The sequence below is a fragment of the Synchiropus splendidus genome, chromosome 14 (assembly GCF_027744825.2).
Source record: "Synchiropus splendidus isolate RoL2022-P1 chromosome 14, RoL_Sspl_1.0, whole genome shotgun sequence".
Lineage (NCBI taxonomy): Eukaryota > Metazoa > Chordata > Actinopteri > Syngnathiformes > Callionymidae > Synchiropus > Synchiropus splendidus.
In genome coordinates, this window is record NC_071347.1 from 19,152,201 (window position 1) to 19,172,815 (window position 20,615).

Sequence of the window (20,615 nt, forward strand, 5' to 3'; positions counted from 1 at the left end):
TCATATTGTAAAATAACTGTAGCTGTTTTAATATCGCGACAGTAGGCGTCAGAACACCAACCAATCCGTCGGTGCCGCGTGTGGCCCCTGAGCCGCTCTTTGCCAGAGTCAGAATTCGAATTCTGCCGTTTGTTTTGGTGGCATCACACAGGGTTATTTAAAGTTCATCTTCGACTGCCAATTTAGAGTTTAACCAGGCAAGTCAGATCCCAGATTCCTGGATGAATGAGAGGCGACACAAGAACGGCTCACTCACACAAACTTAAAAAAAAAAAGAGAGCTATAATTCGTCGTCTGACTGGCGCCTTGATGTGTTTATGAGTGCGAACACTAGAGCGAGCCCTCCAGTGAGCTTCCCACCAAGAGCTTATCAGTCAGAGTGGAGGCCAGCCCCACTCCGGGGTGCAGATCTGCCTCTCCCAGGAAGAAGGAGTGTCCTGGGGTCGGGGTTGGCTGGGCTGCCGGCGCAAACACATGCACACGCAGACACATTTTTTCGCAGAGGCTGAACAGCGCTTCCTCTGCTGCTCCTGCACAACTGCGGGGCTGAATAGAATTAGGCAGAGTTCAATAATGACTTATTAAAGTGCCGTGAATAAATCAAGTGTGGCGGTGGTAGTTTGGATTCGTCTGCCGAAGTGTGCGGCGAATCCGGGGACAGGGGCAAAGCAGGCTTTTCATGACTTTGATGCTCGTAAAGAGGATCAATAACAGGCAATAATTCTGACTTTCTTCATTCATGCCACCCCCCCCGACTCTTATCTGCAGCCTCACAGATCTGATCGTAGCTGGTCTGGATGCGTCTTGGCTGCGTTTTGCCGACTTCCCTGCGGTCAACAGTTTAATGAGAGGTGAAAACGGGGTCAAAGCGCCGTTCACATTTACATAACGTTATCAAGGAATCATGTGAAGTGTCTTGCACGTTGCTGATTCAAGTTCGGCCGCCATATCTTCTCATACAGATGTTAGCGAGCGACTGCTCGGCCAGGGGCCATTGAGGATGGAGCGTGTTGCCTCTGCGAGTGCCAGACTCCTTCTCAGACTGATAAATCACCCGGCCCCGGCCCTTCTCCTGTGTTTTCTTTTCAAATCTGGAATCGATGGATTTTTCCTTCATTTCATTGACCTGTGCATAATGGTGCTCTCACTCCTCCGCCACTGGGACGGAGCCCAGCGCTGCGGACGTGCCTGCCCAGCCAAAGGCAGGCGGCCCGGGCTTTGTCTTGCTTATTGTTCAGCCCGCAGAAATTAATGTGCTGTGAAATTAGCATTTTATCTGACTGCAGATACAGTAATGGAGGCAATTAGAGCGCAGGGGAGAAGCGGAGTGCTGGAGAGGTACGGGAGGATCCCGGCGCCGCCGGAGCCAAGCGCAGAGTCGCACAGCCGGACTCACAGATAACACGGCCACCGGCGCCCAGGTTCCTAAATAACGTGTTTGTCGCGTATCGTCGTGGAAAATAATTGAGTTACTGAAATGACAGTAATGTTCAACTCAGGATAACGTTCGTTCCAATATGAAAATTATAATTTGCTCCTAATGCGATTGAATTGACCCTTGTGACAAAGTTACTTCATTCTCGCTGTGAATGGCCTGAAAACACTGCAACTTATTTTTGAAATGACTCGTTCTTTTAGGTGTTTTTGGAGCCATCCATGTCAACTTGATGTAGCTACTGTGTCTCATTTTATGTGGTGTGAGCTTCCTACCAAGAGCTTATCAGTCAGGAACAAGAAGTGTGTGTAGCAACAAGAAGCTAAATTTAAAGGGTCAAAAGGAAAGAAAGGAATCATGTCAACAGACCTGAATGTTGGACCTGAATGTTGGACCTCATCATAGTGCGCCAATGACCTCCAAAGGAAGCCCAACCAAAGTTCCACAGGAACAAGAAAAGCCTTTGACATTGCAAAAATGCACACACATGTGTTAGGACCAAGGTACTGTGACAACGGAGTCTGTAGTCTGACACCACCACAGGCGACCTGAAGGAGGAAATTCCATAAATTCCAGACTATTGTGCGAAGCAGACGATGAGCCACAGCCACTAAATTTAAGTAGAAACTAGATCTTGTTCATCTATAAGCCGCGGGTGCAGTGGTGCTGTCTGCACCGTAGAAAGGTCAGTGGTGCACCCGGCTTAAAAATGCATGAGGATCCCTTCTAAACTAGTTTTGGAAAACGGGCTCCAGCATGGAGACTGACTCATGAAACAAACTGGCCAATGTTCTGAACTGGAATCATCAACTCCTCACATCTTTTATTGACATTAAAGCAAAGTTCTGACACCATAGCTGGTATCTGCTTCTTGTCTCCAGTCCTCCAGGAGTTCGACTCTGTGGGCGGAGCTGCAGACATACGGGCGAAAACAGCGCATTTTGCGCGCTTTAAGGTCAATAAATCACCTGTGATTTCATCAGATTCATGTGACAGGGCTCAATATTATGGCAGCATGACGCTTGGTACAGAGACTATAGAGACTTGAAGCTACTAGCGTCCAGGTCTATCTACTCTGAAAGACACAGATGCTGTAATTGATATATAAGGAGGTGTTTTTCCATGTTTTTTTTATTTATCTATTTCACTATTGGTCCTTGTGGTCTTGGTTTACAAAGTGTTTCTTTCCAAGTAAAGTGTTGCAAGCGGTCAGCATTCAGTCATAGTTCCGATCTGTGCGATGAGCTTTGCTGGAATCAATATGGTGCAGAACAATCGATGTAAGCTCTGTCCTTATCCTCTGTGTGTCCAAAAATACATGTATATATCAGCCCTGGAGTGAGGCAGATCACACGCAGGTCTTTGATTTAAGCAGAAATGACTCCATCTTCTCAGGGTACCTGCAGTCGCAGTTCCTTCCAGGTGTGACTTAGCTGCACATCCAGAGACAAGGCAACGGAATCAATGCATGTTTGGAGCTGCGATCATTTCTCATCAGTCATTTGGGGACATGACACTGTGTGTTTACAGTTGTGGAGACACACTGTCACTGTCGCTCGGCCACGTCTCCAGATTGAAATTGATCTTTTGATTGCGAGCTGATGGACTTTATCTGATCCTGAGGAGGCGGCGCTCTGTAATCCCGTGGAAGCCAGGTGTGGAGCTGAAATAGATATTCGCCCCGCAACATGTTAAGATGTTAAGACTATAGTGGGGAACAACGAGAGGGCAGTTCTCTTATTCTCCTCCTGTTATTGTGCCCTCATGGCACCATCCATTCCCTGGGCCTTCCACAAACATCCTGTAACATTCTGGGCCCACTGTCGACAGAGGTTCACTTTAAAAGATTTCTTCAAAGTTTGTGCGGAGAGAATAGATGAAGCGTTTTCCCTTCGCTCCTCGTGGCCCCTGGAGTGGTTTGTTTTAACGGGTGAACAACATCCTTTGAAGTGGATCATTGGCAACAAAGGAATGTTCCAAAGATCACCTGAAAGTTAAAACTTCAGAAATTACAGGACAAAAGAACAAGATCTGCTGACCGCAGCCATTGTGCTTTTGAGACACTATAGCATTATACACAAATTCATCCATCCATCTGTCCATCAATCCACCTATCCGTGCATCCATCCATCCATCATCTGTCCACATTCCATCAATCCATCCATACATTCATCCATCCATCCATCCATGCATCCATCCATCCATCCATCCATCCATCCATCTGTCCATCGATCCACCTATCCATGCATCCATCCATCCATCCATCATCCGTCCACATATCCATCAATCATCCATCCATTCATCCATCCACCTATCCATGCATCCATCCATCCATCCATGCACCCATCCATCCATCCATCCATCCATCCATGCACCCATCCATCCATCCATCCATCCATCCATCTGTCCATCGATCCACCTATCCATGCATCCATACATCCATCCAGCCATCCATCCATCCATCCATGCATCCATCCATCCATCCATCCATCCATCCATCCACCTATCCCTGCATCCATCCATCCATCCATCCATCCATCCATGCATCCATCCATCCATCCATCCATCCATCCATCCACCTATCCCTGCATCCATCCATTCATCCATCCATCATCCGTCCACATATCCATCCACCTATCCATGCATCCATCCATTCATCCATCCACCTATCCACGCACACCTTCCTTTGGCTCTTATGGGCAAATGTTTCGGGTTTTGGGTTGCCTCCCAGTTCCCACTTCACCAGTGAGGCATCCTAGAAAGATGCTTGAACCAGAGGAGCAGTGTTTCTAAGATGAGTCTCACACCCCACAGTTCGAGAGCTTTGTCTTTTGCTGTCTCTCCGCTGCGGTGCTGTGCGGAGTTTCGCAGAAATAGAAATGTCGCTGAACTGAAGCGGAGGGAGCAGTGGACATCGACACATTGAAAGGATATTATTGTTTTTGAAAACCCTCCTCACAACTCTCGGTTAGGGTTAGGACCCCTTCTGAACTTGGTGGAAATCGTGGGTCAGAGTTTAAAACCAGTGTGTGTCTCTTGGCTGTGGAACAGTGACACCGAAAACCCCTCCTTGAACTTGGAAATAGACACTTGGAACCATTTTCCTCTGGCATTAGCTTGTGCTTCCAAAAAGATCCGAGTACTCACATTGTGTAGCAGAACTGAAGCTGAGGAAGTTTTTGCATCCAATACAAACAAAAAGCGCACAGATGATCTAAACACTATCGTGTAATTATGGAGTGATTAGAGGGCAAACGGAAATCAGGAGAACAAATGGTAAAGATCAACGTTAATCCGGACCAGAAGGATGCAAACGCTAAGGACGAAGGCGTCTACGTGATAATGTGCGTCAGTAATTCAGGGCTGGAGATATGCTGTCCACAAGTTCAGGCGAATGTGAGCGGACTCTGTGGTTGGGGTGAAGCCAGACACCCACTTCGAATCCCCCTCCTGCGTTTCTGAGTAAAGACAGCATGACTTCTGCAGTCGGAGGATCGTGCCCAATAAGAACATTATCCCAGAGAGAGAGCACTGGGCTGGCAAGAGTCTGATATAATACCCCTTCCTCTTAAACTCCACAAGCTGAGCGCTCAAAGCAGAAGCAGAGACAGGGGGACTTTACCCAAAGATACCCCACACCATCCATGAAACCAATTGTCTCCCCCGCCAGCACCCTGCTGTAGGGTGGAAAGCAAAGGCCTGCATAATGTCCTTATTCCCAAACATGAGGGTGTAGCCAGTGTGTCCATTAGTGTCAACACGCCGATGCTAAATGGGCCCGGCCTGTCTCTTCTTCTTAGCTCCCGAGTGCTCCTCTGTCTGCACAGCCATGTAGTTGGTCCACTGGGTATTATCCATTCTGATTGGGAGTGCTGCCTCTGAGGGGAGGGAGATAGATGAGGACATGCCACAGTGCGGCTCTGATACCTGTCACCGGCAGCGTGTTTATCTGCTAAATGATGCCGGTGGAATGGATGACTGCCAGTCGCGGCGCAAGTGAATGAAAGGTCTTAAGCAGTCGTCTAACAACATCTCCTGTGTGAGATTAGCCGCGTTACAAACCCACGCCGCGACACCTTTGTCTGGAAGGACTCGTCTTGAAAATACAAATGGGATTCTGAGTGAGTTATTCTTTCCCGTTTGTTCTCTCTACGGCTATGAATCAACTCGGGTTCTCCTCCTCCTGTGGTGACCTAGCTAGTACGGCCCTCTCCTTCGTCTTGAGTCATTTCCTGTTTGTCCCACCGATCCTCTTCATGTCCTCACCACCTTGGTTCTCCTCTCCTTTCTCCTGGTACCGTCCTCTCCTGCAGCCTTGGTCTCTTCAAACCTCTCTGCATCAGTTGTCTCTCTGACATGCTCTTGAGTCTTTAGTCATGCTTTTGCATGATGAGTCTCATACACATTTTCCTTTAAATGATTTGACACAACTGGAGTTCAGTTCACTTCTTATCGCTGGTGTGTTAACCTGTATTACACTCCATAGTTTGAGGTAAATAATATGACTTCAGTTTTCACCAGCACTCGCCTTATCACTTGCACCCTGTGTGGCACCATCTCTTGGGTCCATCAATGACAGGTTTAATTGTCCACTCACAAAGCTACAATCCCACTCCTGATGCCATTTGCGAATCTGAGGATTCAGGTTTTGTCACCTCCTGAGGAAACACTGGTCTAGTTCACATCAGTTGAATTTTTCTTGGGAATTTTACATGGTTGTTTAAACTTGCTTGAAAAGAAAAAAAAACAAAGAAAAAAAAAATACCCTGGAAGATAATGGATGACTGATACCATTTTCGATACAACTAAAAAATGGCATTCAAATGTTTTAACAAGTAAAACACAAACGTGGACAACTAACCAGTCTAATAAAATCTGAAAATGGGGGGAAAAAACAAATGAATTCATCGTATTCTGTTTATTTTCAAAACTTTCCCAAACAGTCTTGGTGGAGTTGTAGAGTCAGAATCAGAATCAGCTTTATTGCCAAGGTCAGTGAGGATCCCCACATCGAGGAAAGTGCTTTGGTACAATAATAGTACAATAATAATAATAAACAAAATACAATAAAAAGTAAATGAAAAAAGTCATGAATAAAATTAAATAATAATAATATAAGTCACTAATAAATAAATAAAAAAAACACAAACAGCTAGGGCTGTTCACAAATTGATCGGGCTGACGGACGAGGAAACATGTTTGACTTATGATAGCGAGCTAAACGCTGCTAGCTCGGAGTACAGTAGCGCACTAGCCACCGCTACTAACAACACGTAAAAAGACTAAGAAAACTTTACCTTACTACTATTATGGCCACTGCTACGAACAGGGTCAGGCTTTGGGAAATGCAAAGTGTCGACTAGTCGGTTAGCATTTAGCTGTGTTGAGCTAAGAAGCTAACTTGCTAAACTGGTGCAACAGCAGTTGGGTTTATTTCATGAGCCAATGTGAACAGTGTAGTACAGGAGAAGCCCTCACCACGAGGCTTCTGCCTCCTTTGAATACACTTGCTGCTGGAGCATCTGCAGAATAAATATTATTACAATAGTAATAGCTGCGTCCTGCTGCCATTTCAATCCTGGACATTCTTCACACATTAAGTCGCCAATATATATTTTTTTAATTTTATTTTTAAATATTTTTTCAGTAACCACTGAATCCAGATAATGGTGTATGAAGAGCTCGAAGTGTCCTCAGTCCAGCTTCTCCACAAGGTCCCACACAGACTTGTCTGATCCAACAACATGAGCTGAATGTTCTGTTTACAATCTCCTCTGCGGGGGGGAACAAAACCTCCCTCAATCCGTCAGATGTGGGGCAGATGTGCTGGAATGCAGGAAATGATGTCACTTCTTTCCCCAACTCGCCTCATGTGACCATGATGACTAAAGCGCGGTGATGAGGGGGATGTGATGCGCAGGAGGAGACTTGCTCCGTGGTGACAGTTGTGCTCACTCCGTCTTTTTTTCTGCTCTGTGGTCGCCGCCGAGGCTTAGAGCACAGCAGACTTCCTTCACACTCATCGCGACGCCCTCTACAGGATTATATGGGCCGCTCCTCGGTGGCTAGAATTTCACTCTGAGTGGACGTAAAAGATTGAACTTCAACATTTAGAGGCCCGTCTCTGCTTCAGTCTGTTCAATGGCTCACGAGAAACGTCTTTCTCCCCCTCTGTTTTGAACCTTTCACACAGGATTCATGCTTATTGGTGCAGAGGAGTGAATAAAATATGACATTATTTTGCTTTTTCCTCACAATAGAATCACTGTGTGCTACTATAAAATAAAATTAAATTAAAGGTAAAATTATGTAAATGCTTATTTGAATTCAGTTTAAATAAAAATAAATGAAAAGTTTTGCTGCAGTAGGAAAAAGGAATTGAAGAAATATGAAAAGACAAAAAAAAATAAATGTGCTGAAAGTCTGACTAATAAAATGAAGCATAATAATAAAAAACATTCAGAAAATTCCATAGTAAATGTGAAATTGTGAAATAATTAATATTTACATTTTAGAAATTAAAGACATAACATTTTATTTACCTTGTTATTAAAATAATTTAAGCCCAAAATAGCCATGTAAATACAAAATATAGTATGAAAAAAAAATCAAATTGGGGGAATAAAAAAATGAATAAATAACAACAATAGTAATAACAATAATGATAATAATAATGATAATAATTTACCCTTTCAGTTTTTCATTTTTTTAAATAAATATGTTTGAATAAATGAATATAATCAAGCAGATGTAGTATGTATCTCTCTTTTTTACACGTTCCACCTGGTGGATCTCTGCCCGGGACCTGGAACTCTCTGAGCCCGTCCCTGTCTGCCAGGCTGGCGGGGGACGATCCCTCTTGCAGGACATTCAGGCTTTATTTGTTTTTGTAGATTGGGCTTTCCGGGCAACTATGTCCGATAAAACACTGTGTTTAATAGTTTATATAACAATTTCTGCGTTTTTAAAAAGAACAATAAAGTGGAGGCGCCATTAAAAATGCAGGCGCGCTCTCAAAGGCAGAGGTTCTTACTTAACCTCAAATATTTATTCACTCCCGGTCCTTGAAAGCTGAAGTGCTGGAAGGGGCAAAATATGAAAGTGTGTGTGTGTTGATACCTGGACACTCTGCTCTGTCACTCACGGCAGAACTGCACTGACGACAACACAAAGCCTGAGAAAGCTCTCTCCCTGGTGACCCGCGGACATCCATCCCATAATGCTTTTGCTCATACAGCTATGGTGTGTATATATATATATATATATGAACTAAGTGTTGACTAAATCACATGACCCCTGCCCCCATCTTGTGACTGGCCCGGTCAGGAGCAACACCACCGCAAGTGTCTTTTTGTGTTTGCTTCAAGCAACAAAATTCATTTTAATAAAGTGTAACTGAGGCTTGTAGTCATGTTTGTCTTGAAATCAAACTTTTACTTTTGCAGTATTTGCTTGTTTCTCTTTTACTGGGTAATAGCACATTTAAGCTAAGACATTTAAACACAGTCATTCAGCCCTTCTCAATGTATTTCCATTGTATTCTTACCCTGTTATGTTTATTATTTATTTAAAAATATATGTCTCATTCCCCTTTCTTTAAATGACAAATAATATTTGTAATTATCAGAGCTAACTTAAAATAGAAAAGGTCATTTATGTTTTTTAAGATATTGACCCCACGTTATTTTGGATATGCTACTCCAACAGAATCCCAGTGTTTGATGCGATAAAATAGAAGGAAAAAAAAAAAATGAAAAGAATCTGCAGAAATTTTAGAAGTCATAAACAAAGGAAATTAAACAAAATGATATGTATGTATGTATGTATGAATATATATATATATATATATATATATATATATATATATATACTGTATATATATATATATATATATATATATATATATATATATATATATATATATATATATATATATATATACTGTATATATATATATATATATATATATACTGTATATATGTATAGTATAATGTACAGTATAATGTTTGGGACAAGACAAGATAGTTATATATATATATATATATATATATATATATATATATATATATATAGTTATAGTTATAGTTATATATATGCAGATAGATAGATAGATCTGAAATATGACATGAAAAAAAAATCAGTGAAATGTTTTTTTTTTTAACATTTATTTTCTTAATATTTGTCCACCGAATATATCTGAAAGATAATTCGCGGTTTGATGGGCTTGTTTGAGCTAAATATTGCAGTTTGTGTTGCGCCTCTTTGTCTTTCCGGCGCTCTGAGAGTATTTCCCCCAGTAAACACGACGTCTCAGCTAAATATTTCAAAGATTTCGCTCCAAACTGTCACGAGTGTCGTGGCCTGGCGGTTCAGATGTAACTGTCGGACCGACCGGAGGCCTGTTGTGGAATCTTCCCTGACATTGAGACTCTCAACTGTGAGTCTTTTCACTCAGTCTTTTGGATATTCTTAAACCTCTTATCTTATTAATCTTTAAGGAAAAAAAAAAAAAGGAGGCTTTTTGCCGGCGGCGGCAGAAGAGGAATTTGTGTTTAGTGGATTTCTGTTCCCAGCAGAGCAGAGCTAAATGAGTTTGGAGGCTTCTTGAATGCTCTATAATTGTGATGAGGCTCTATTCCTCTGAACAATTAGAGATGCAGGAGCCCCTGTCTCTTCAGAGATCCATCCCAGATCACTGTTGTCGAGTCTCAGGACTGTGGCCACCTCGCGCTCAAGGACGCCGTCTCGTCCGGAGCGCTGATCAATTTATTACGTGCTGTCAAAGCAGAAAGAGAGGCCGCTCCTGGGCTGTGGCGTCGGAGCCTTCGCGCCTCGCCTCGGAACAAAGGCGAGAACAAAAAAGCTGCCGCGGCGCGGTGGCTATGCTAATGTCTGCGGGCTGTTGGGCTCTCATTGAATGGCTGAGCAGAAGAGGTAAATAAGCGTGTCTGGGTGAGAGGTGGGGGCCCAGCGCTGAAAGAGATGAAGTCATACTCCATCGCGAGGGTCAGCCCGAGTGAATGCAAATATTTATATAAGTGATTAAAATCCCCTCCCCACATCCCGCCCACCTCATTTCGACGAGGAACTAAAGTGTAAAACGATTCATCTGCTCCAGGCGAGTCTGAAAGAGGACGACGGAAGAGGCATTTGTGGGTGGAAAAAGGAGCAAACAAATAGTGACGTAAATCTGACTCACTCGTCTTTTGCCTTCACAATGCAAAGATTAGAGCAGCCGGCTCTTTCAGGGATGCAGCTTTGCTTCCTTCTTCTCCCACTTTCATCCCCGCAGTGACGAGTCTGTGGAATTTCACACTGTCACAGCCATTTCCTCGGAGGGTCAGAGCCGCTCATCTTGCCAGCAATATTCATGTTCACCTCGGGAAAAATGGGGACTTAATATATCTTTGATGATGTTTTGATAGACGAGGAAAACATTCCCCGCGCCAGAGCGGAGGACCGCGCTTCGCCGTCTTCAGCAGAAGTTGGTGGAGAGTTTTCGGTGGCTGGTGCCAAGTGAACGTTGGCAGAGTCCACACTCGGGGACGCGGCCGCTACATCGACTACATCTGATCATGTCAAAAACAAGTTCAGAAAAAGGTTAAAATGTCAAATATCGGATCGGATATTGTCTAAAGAAAAAGTAAAGTGAGAGGAAATGTGAGTTCATAGATCATACTGAAGATGGTGACAATAAGTTTGGACAATATGATATAAGTATTTGCGGCCATTTAAACATGTTTTTCATGTGTTTCTGTGAAGAAAATTTGAATAATATTTTGCAAACTTTGGGACCAACCTTGGACGTTCTGCAGAAGCAGCAGCGTTGGACTCTTCGTTGACATGAGTCCAGCCTGAAATATTGTTGTGTTTTGCTGTAAAGAATTGCTTAGACTCCACATTAGCACCTAGCTTGATCATGCTCCCTTGCGCTGGTGTTGTAGTCCAGAGCACAGAGACCAAGACTGAGACCAAACTGAATTCTTTATTTTCTTCTTGACTCTAGATTTTATTCTTAATTTCTTTTACAAATAACGTCTTCTTCTGTTTGGCTAATAAACCTTCTGTATTCACTTTGGTCTTGGTCTTGGTACCAAAAGAGTCTCGGGCCCCTGAAGTCTTGGACTCACCCCTCTCAGAGGTCTTGGACTCAGGTGAGGCGGCCACTAGATCCACTGGACATTCCTCTTCTTCCTGGGCTCAGACTTTCAGAGCTGCTCCGGTGACACTTGGCGGTCCAACCACAGGTCCACCAGGACCACATTGAGACTCCTGAAACCTCCAAACTGAACACCCCCACACTGGCTGCATCCAGAACTTCCATCCACAAAAGTTTAGAGACTCATTACATCCGGTTAAATGCGGCATTCCATCGCCAACACATCCTGATCCGCCGCTGTGGTATAGAAACACGACACCCGAACGGTCTGTTTCTAACATAAATCCATGTTTGTTGTCGAGTAAATATTCTGTTTTGGCTGGTTTAGTGTCTGCGCATGATGAAACGTCTTCTCCGAGGATTTGTGGAGAACAAAAATGTGCTTCTTTTGTCTGTGTTTTTCTGGATTTATGGCAAAAGCTTATTTCAAAAATACTTTCAGAACACTCGAGTGGAGACGAATTAAAAAGAATTATTTAAATAGATTATCCGGCGTAAATGCTCTTGAAAGTCTTGTTTAAATAACTTCCAGCGATTTAACTGATGAGGCACATCCTCTTCCACTTCCTTAAATGCGCATGTATGTTCAGATTTTCTGCCCAAAAGATTTGATGTCCTCCCGCGAGACCGTTAAGTGGTCATCTGGGAGCATTAGACGCAAATCCCTCCGACTTTACTGCGGCCGCAGCTTTGCCCGTCTGCCGACACCTCGGATCTTTACAGCGCGCTGCTGCAAATCTGCTTTATGGGTTGTTGACAGATGTTTCCTGGCAGAGTGAAGGCGCTACAAAGGCCGCAATCTATGGAATCAAGAGCAGAAGGTCCGGCAAACGGTTTCACGTCTGCTGTAAGCGGCGTCTCGCGAATGCTTTTCACAGATCCAGGAAGTCACTCGCTGCATTCGATACCGTCGCAGTTTAAGTAAAGCCACTTGATGTAGAACGTCCTTCTTGCTCAGGGCAACAGCTCAAGTGAATATGGAGCTCACCTGAGCTTGGGTCGCAGAGGCAGCAGCCGATCTAAAGAGGCCCACATCCCCCCCTCGCTGGAAACCTGATCCCGCTCTTCTGGTGCGATGGCCTGCTGTTCCCAAGCAGACTGACCTCTCTCCAGTGTTTCCCCCTAACAGACATGTGACTTTGATCCCTGAAGGTGAAGGAGCCTTTGAGGAATTCAGATTATTTTCATTGTCGACTAAAAAAATATTTTTCCCATTAGTCGACTGACCTTTGTTTGGACCTATTTTGAATTTCTGTTTCACCTAAAGTTGCTTAAATCATCTCACTGTGATACTCAGACACCATACATTATGAAACAAGTATATGAAAATAATGAGACACAATCCAGGAACATGTATGAACCCTGTGAAGCAGGAAGCATAAAACAGTTGACAGAGAGCTCCAGGTCTTTAAAGCAGAGGTCTTTATTGGTCCTTGAGAAGAATTTCAAATCATCACTACACACATATGTATCTCATATAAAATATCTGATCAACATCCACATCAAAAGGTCTTATTCGAATAATAACAATGTAGCGCCCTAGTTCAGTTCTGGTTATTAGTAGGAGGAGAAAGACAGAGGACACTTCACTACTAGCTAGCTCCATGCTAACCGACATGCTAGCTGTTAGCTCGAGGGTGTGTGGCGTCACAGACCAAACACTCTTTCATCACTCTACCATGGTGTCGAAGGAGTCGCAAACAAAACAAAGCTACACTTTTGAAAACTACGAATCGTCGCCGCTCGAACTCCTCCGTGACCGAGGCGGTCAGTCGGAGGTGGTGACGCGGAGCCTGCTCAGCGACGGCGGCCAGTTGGAGTCGGACCTCAGTCAGCAAGCAATGAAAGGAACATACCTAATGCATCTTAATGATTCCAGAGAGGGTGATATTTTCTCACTGCTTCTCAATAACAGCCAGTTCTCCATGCCCATCCTGCGGCCCGTGTGTGTTACAGCAACACGACGCATTACTGCACAGATTTTTTTTTCTGTCGACGTTATCGTTGACGTCGACTGATGGTTGCAGCCCTGGTACAGATGGACCGTTCCAGTGCAGCCTCATGTGAAAAAGCCCCCTGTCATTGCCATGTTGAAGCACAGACGCACTTCAACATGGCGGCTGCTTCCAAAATGTCTGGCCCACCGACCCGTCTGTGTTAAATTTGACCAAAATAATTTCATCTTCTGCCAATTATGTTTGGCTTTTTGAGAAGCGTGTTCAATTACATGGTTATATTAACACAATACTAATCCTTAATTGGGATTTTTTTTTCTTTTTTAATCAATGCGGCCACATAATGACGCAGGAAGAGATGAGGTGTTCGAGCACTTGCTCAAGGACGACGGGGATCATGACCAGGCGCGTGGGGGAGTTCAACCCCTGAGCCAGAGAGACATGATTTGGATTTTTATATATTATTTTATTATTAGATTTTATTTTATTTTATTACCTACAATCTGTTTGCACTTATTAAACTGTATTCTAGATTTTTAGATTTTTTTTTTCGAATTTACTTTTTATTTATTTCATGGGAATTTTCCAATGTTAGCGAATGAGAATTAAATGGATTTATTCACCTTAACTTTTCCTTTGTAATTTTACTTAAAATTAAACATTTTCCCCAAGAATTAATGCGTCAATGTTTGTTTATTTATTTTGATTTAAATTATTCATGTAATAACAATAACAACAATAGTAATAATAATAACAATAGCATTATTATTATTATTATTATTATTATTAATATTATTATTAATAATAATAATAATAATAATAATAATAATAATACATCAGATTTTTTGTACTTTTTATTCTTTTTATTCTTTGGATAATTACAAATAAATACTACAGACTGCAGCTACTAATATTTATTTATTTACTGGGGTTTAATATATTCAACAGTATGCATTAAAAATACATATACACTGAACTGGCCATAAATTTCAACAGTTTTAGAAGTTAAACTGATATTTATGGAGATGAGATCTCATAACGTGTTTTACAATAGGACGGTAAATATCTTGAATACAGGAAACTGTTGTGGAAACATTGCAACACCCAGTCCAGAGTTGTTGGTTGTAAAATAAAGAGGGTCCAAAGTTGTGGCATTACATTCTTTCAAAGAGTAAATCGCAGCCTTTCAGACAAAAACAAACAAACAAATGGCACCTATTACGCGGTCGAGGTCGAGGTTCCTGCCTGCCGGCTGTGGTGGAGCTGGGACTCCTCGCCTGTGGCCAAGTGATAATAGAGCATTTTCAGAGTTTAGGGGACTTGAGACAGAGTTTCAGACGTGTCCCCACACCAAAGGCCGTCTCCCCCGGCGGCCCTCCGGGACAAGCGCTGCGAGCGGAAAAGAAATCAAGGTGAGGGCGCCACGTGGTCTGCTGGGTTTGAAGTGAAGAAGCGGTCGGACCCCGAGAAGATCACAGGCAGCCGTCTGTGTCTCCCAAGGTCGAGACTCTGACTCCTGATTTCCTCTTCCCCCAGCAGCGCTCCACTGACCTACTTCCTCTTAATCCCTCGTGGTGACTTTAATTGACTGCAGGGAGGGGCCGCGAGATGACAGGGGCGTGTCTCCTCGCTCATGCGCCGGAAGTTCTGGGCGACGCCGCGATGTGAGGCCTGCCGTGATTTCCTGCTGCTTCTGTGTTTCAGAACACAAATGAATTTGATTCTCTTATGCAACCGCAGCCATCGTCCTCAATAATCACATCAGCGGCTTTGTGAGACACCCAAAATAGAGGGCGTGTGGGCGGGACAGTGGGCGGAGCCTAGGTCTGAAGAATGGAGTTGGGCTGGGGGCAGCAAGAAAGAGGCAGATGCAGAGGGGGACGCGTGAATATGGTGAATGCTGTTTTCATTCATGTTTGTGATCAGTCGGCTTAGAGGGCGTTCACAAAGAAATCGGCAGATTTGGGGCATTTCTCTTCTGTTTCTTTCACTTCCTGTCAGAGAACGACTTGCGTCCGATGAGCCCATGATAGATTGCTCTTCCTCCTTTTTCCTGGACGTGACAGATGCCGTCCGATGGAACGTCCGCCGTCGCTCCCAAACAGAATGATGTACATTGTGTTCCACCTGGCTGAGCGTGACTCTCGGGGCCCGAGCTGTTTGAGCTGTGTCAAAGGTTAACTGATTTGGTGGGACTTGTCTCCGGGGGGGGGGGTGATTGGGAACGGAAAGAGTGTCCTCTGTTAAGTGCACTTCTGTGTCACACAGCCACATACTCTTGTTTGCTAGGAGTTCCACTGGGTCGGGTGCCACATCTGGAAACACAAACCAGAAGCTGGTGCAAGATTCCCAGCAGGGGTCGCCGGACAAGTGTGCGAACTTTAGAGTTTTAATCCAGCGGACATTTAAGATGAATAATTCTGTGGATGGAGATGGAAAGAAAAAGGAGAAGAGGTCGACCACCGTTGAGGTTCATGGATATGACACATGAGGACGACACATTCTCACTGCTAATCTGCAATGCAGGTTGACACAGAGAGGTTTTTTCTCAGCATACGGGACGTTACCGAAGAGAAGTAGTAGTAGGAGATCCCCGGATAGTTCATCCGCAACAGGATTTCATATCGTGGCTACAATTTGTACCCTTTGGTTTGCATGACGGAGTTTAGCATTGCAGCAGTTAACACACAGCTGTGAACTGATATGAGCTGGTGGTGGTGGTCACTAGGTGCTGACCTGAAGGTTGTCCGTGATCATTTCAGACCGGGATCGCACTATTTGAGAAGCGATGGCATAGGGGACCAAAACCCCATGGTAGACGCCCAAAACGTTGCTAGAGCACTGGGGGAAAACATTAAATTGAAGCCCTTCTTTTGCCCTCTGTTTCAGGAATGCCTGAAAGAACAATGGTGGCTGGGGTTAGGGCTAAGCCATGTGGTGACTCTCCTTTTGCCTCCGAAATTCAAGATCATGTTACGTGGTGTATGCAGCGCCTCAAAATGACCATGCGCTTTGGTCGCGGTGTATGCTAGTTGGCACTTCATAAGCTGCATAAGGAGCTAAAAACCAAGTGACGACAAACATGAGTAGCCTGTTTTTACATGTCACCCTGGAGGGGAAAGAGCTGACTTCTGCGTCGACATTGGCCGCACATATCCTCTTGACGATATGTGACGCCTCTGGAGTGAGACTGTGTTGGACGAGACCGTCTCAAACCCTAAAATGAAAATGGTAAAATTCTGGAGGGATGCTGGTTCCTGACTGTAGCCATTAGCACAGTCCTGGTAAAATGCTGCGTGAGTAGTTTTTTTTTTTTGCCATCCTATTCTAGTTTTGAAAACAGTGTAGAGTTTGCTCATGATTTCCACTCCAGCTGCTAATGTTGCTAGCCACACCGCTCCACGCTCTCCTCACTTTCCTGCTCCTCTGACAAATTGCTCCACACATGACAAGTAGGCAGGAAGCGGAGTGAACAGCCTTCGGTCCACCCATGACTGAATTAATCGGAGCACTTGCTTTGTACCTTGTTAGTACACAGCTACGTGACAAATGTTTTGGCTCCACATGGCGTGCGTTTTTTGGCTTGTTTGCGTGTCCTGTGTTTGTTGTGGTGTAAGGGCGGAAGGCTTGTCGCGCGCCGTCTCCCCTCCAGCTGAAACCTGCCAGTCCCCCTCGGGAGCCGGGCCCAGGTTTACAGGACAGCTGAGGCAGCTCTGACAGCCCGGCTCATCATGGCACTGCTCGCTGCCTGCACCGGATTTGTTCCCCTCCTGCCACTTTACATCCACAAGCTCCACATTTAATTAGAATCACTTGTCATGTCTCGTATATCACCTGCGCCTCGTGGTGTCAGCTGTCAGCCAAAGAAATGCGATAGTTATTCATTGCTGTGTGGAAGTGCAGCAGCAAGGTCACAGGACACGGTGCTCCCTGAGCCGACTGTACTCCAAGTGTGCGCCCGCCGCGGCCCGGCGCGGCGCGGCGCGGCGCGACCGCCGCTTCATTCACCCATAAATTAGCCTCTTACATAATTGATGTTACAAGCTCACAACACATTGATCCACCGCAGCGTTTGCGCTAATGGGAGTCAATTGGTGGCCATTGTTGGCTTAAGTCAGTGCTTCTCAATGATTTTCTGTTGCGTCCCCCCGAGGAAGAAGTTTCACGCCTCCCAACTCTCCGTCGCCTCTGTAAATAGTATCATTGAAAATTGCTGGGATTTATTATTATTATTATTATTTCTCTACGAATTATTATAAGTACACCTCTGCATAACTTTGTGTCCTTGTTAACATTCATTTCTCATGACGTATTTGATGCGCTAAACACTGTTTTCCTCTTCTCCATCTTTTCTCTGTTGCACTTTGAAGTCCAGAGCTGGAAAACAGACATGGAAAAGGACAATAAATCATCATACTCACTCGATATCACACAGCCTTGTAGCTTCGTTTTATTTTGTTGAGTTGTCTTTTGCTCAAATGTGGACACGTTGCAGACGCGTTGGCACTGCGTTTGGATGAGTGACTGCAAGGCATGATGGGAGTTTCTGATGCTAAAGTCTACGTATATAATTCAAAAGTTATTATTATTATTTTTATTAGTCGTAGTAGTAGTATTGTTGCTCTTGTTATGTTATTGTTATTTATTTATTTTTATTTTTGGTACATTTATGTGTGTTTAATACAGGAACTCGTGGGACCCTGGAAATCAAATAGACACGATCAAGGTGTTGAAAATTGCTGTGATTTATTATTATTATTATTATTATTATTATTGTTGTTGTTGTTGTTGTTGTTGTTGTTATTGTTATTATTATTATTTTTTCTATATATTTGTCTATAAAATTAATCAAAAGTTTTTTTTTATTATTCGTACTATTTTGCCGACATGCACAATACATATATTTCCTTATATTTTCTCTCATTATTTCTGAGGCGATCGTACATACAATTATCGCTAGTTAACTCAGCTGTAGTGCGATTAATTGAGATTAAAATGTTTAATCTATTGACAGCCGGAGACAAAAAACTCTCATGCAGTCGTTGAAATATTGTAATCCCACGAATCATGAGAAGAAACCGACACAATATATAAAGAAAGGCTCTTATTTCCGGCTTTGAGAATTCATGTGTGAGCAACCGTGCTGCGTTCAAGGACACCTCGCAAATCAGGAGTGACTTCACACTTCATTTACATGTCGAAAGTCCCAGTATTTCTCATGACGTACTTGATGCGCTCTGTGCCACTTTGAAGTCCAGAGCTAGAAAACAGACATGGAAAAGGAAAATAAACCATCATACACCCTCAACAGAGGGACAAACATAAATCACACAGCGTTGTCGCTTCATGGCACATTCACTGCTGCGTTTCATTTTGTGGAGTTTTCTTTTGCTCAAATGTAGTGTTTGTTATGATCAAGCAGCCGTACACAGCTACTTGCAGACATGTTGGCACTGCGTTTGGATGAGTGACTGCAAGGCATGATGGGAGTTTCTGATGCTAAAGTCTATGTTTTTATGTTTATAATTATAAAGGTTATTATTAGTAGTAGTAGCAGTAGTATTGTTGCTCTTGTTATGTTATTATTATTTATTTATTTTTATTTTTGGTAAATTTATGTGGGCTTAATACAAGAACTGGTGGGACACCTGGAAATTAAAAAGAGGTGTTCACCTTTGACCTGTGCTCTGACCCACAATGGCTGGAGGTCAGCGTGTAGTCGAAGGCCCAACGTCTGTGCCGGGCGGAATATTGTTTGTTTGCTTTGATCATGCTGTCACTTTAAATGGCGATGTGTTGTTTTTCTCTGCCTCACTCTGCCCGTCTCTCTCCCCTGGCTTTTACAGCCCGGTTATATAACTCCCTTGTCTTTCTCTGACATCCCAGAGCTCTTGCAGTCAGCTGACAGCACCCAAACGTCTGCTGGTAAACACACTTGCTCTGTGTCTTTTTTTTTTTTTTGCCACCTTTTTTCCCCCACTCATCTCACTGCCTCCTCCTCAGCGATTAGGGATTGATTCTCTTCAATGTCCCCCGCTTCCTCTTCCATTGGTCGGGCTCCATATCCCCAGGCCAGTTTCCACATATTAGCACCCGAGGCCAGGGGAGGTGGGCAGATACGCATTGCCTGCCACGGCCCATGGATCCTGCACGCCAGTGAAAAATGAGCTTTGGAGAGGCAATAAATTGCATCCAATTTAGAGATGAAGGCAGAAATAAATTTCTCTTTTCTGAAGTCTGAAGAAAGAGGAGGGGGAAAAAAAGCCCCGAGATAATTTCTGCTCCATCTTTTTTATGTGAAAATTCTTTGAAATATCCTTTTTGTGTTGTTCATTTGAATTCATGAAATAATGATGCCTCCACTTTAGATGGCCTTTTTATGTTCCAGCAGGTTCTGAGAGTAATCACTCTTGTCTTTGCTGATGTGTTTTTGCATCGCGCTTCAAATGAGTCCGAGTCAGAGGAGACGTTTTGAAAAGGCACATTTATCAGACGTGGTTTGCTGTGCGCGCACAAAATCAAAACCAGCCCGACGCACGTCCACGCCCGTCCTATTTCCCATCATTGCATTATTCCAAAGCCACTGACCGAGAGTTCCCCACCACCACGTCTCTCCGCTGAGACTTCATTCATCCGTTCATCTTTTTCTATCGGTGACAGAGTCACACTCTCATCATAGATACTTCCTAAAGAGCGTAACTTAAATTATGTGCTTTTCTCAACTGAATTAATGTCACGTATTATGATGTATTTTGAGTCAATATTTGTTTTGGCACGTGTGTCCCACCACTTGCAACTCATCCTCACTCACGTGGCGTCATATAGTGACGTTGGGGAAGTGGACTTTTGCGTCCTATACTGACGCCAAAAGCAGCTTTTCACGTAGCATGTTGACGCATTAGGCTTTCAATTCTGGCACCGTGTGCAGCACGTCACATCAAAGAACGACGGAGGTTGGGGTGAGGTTGTTTATATTTAGTACATATTTGTTTTTGTACATCTTTCTGATTTGTATTTATCTCATATTTATTTATTTATGGACAAATAGTTTTGTTTTTGGAAACTG

The 20,615-nt window shown here is 43.7% G+C and overlaps 1 protein-coding gene across 2 annotated transcripts in view; it reads left to right on the top strand.

The window, feature by feature from the left end:
* The window catches only part of roraa (RAR-related orphan receptor A, paralog a), a 253,210-nt gene that overhangs the window by 127,821 nt on the left and 104,774 nt on the right, over window positions 1–20,615 (top strand). The gene's annotated exons all lie outside the window — the stretch shown is intronic.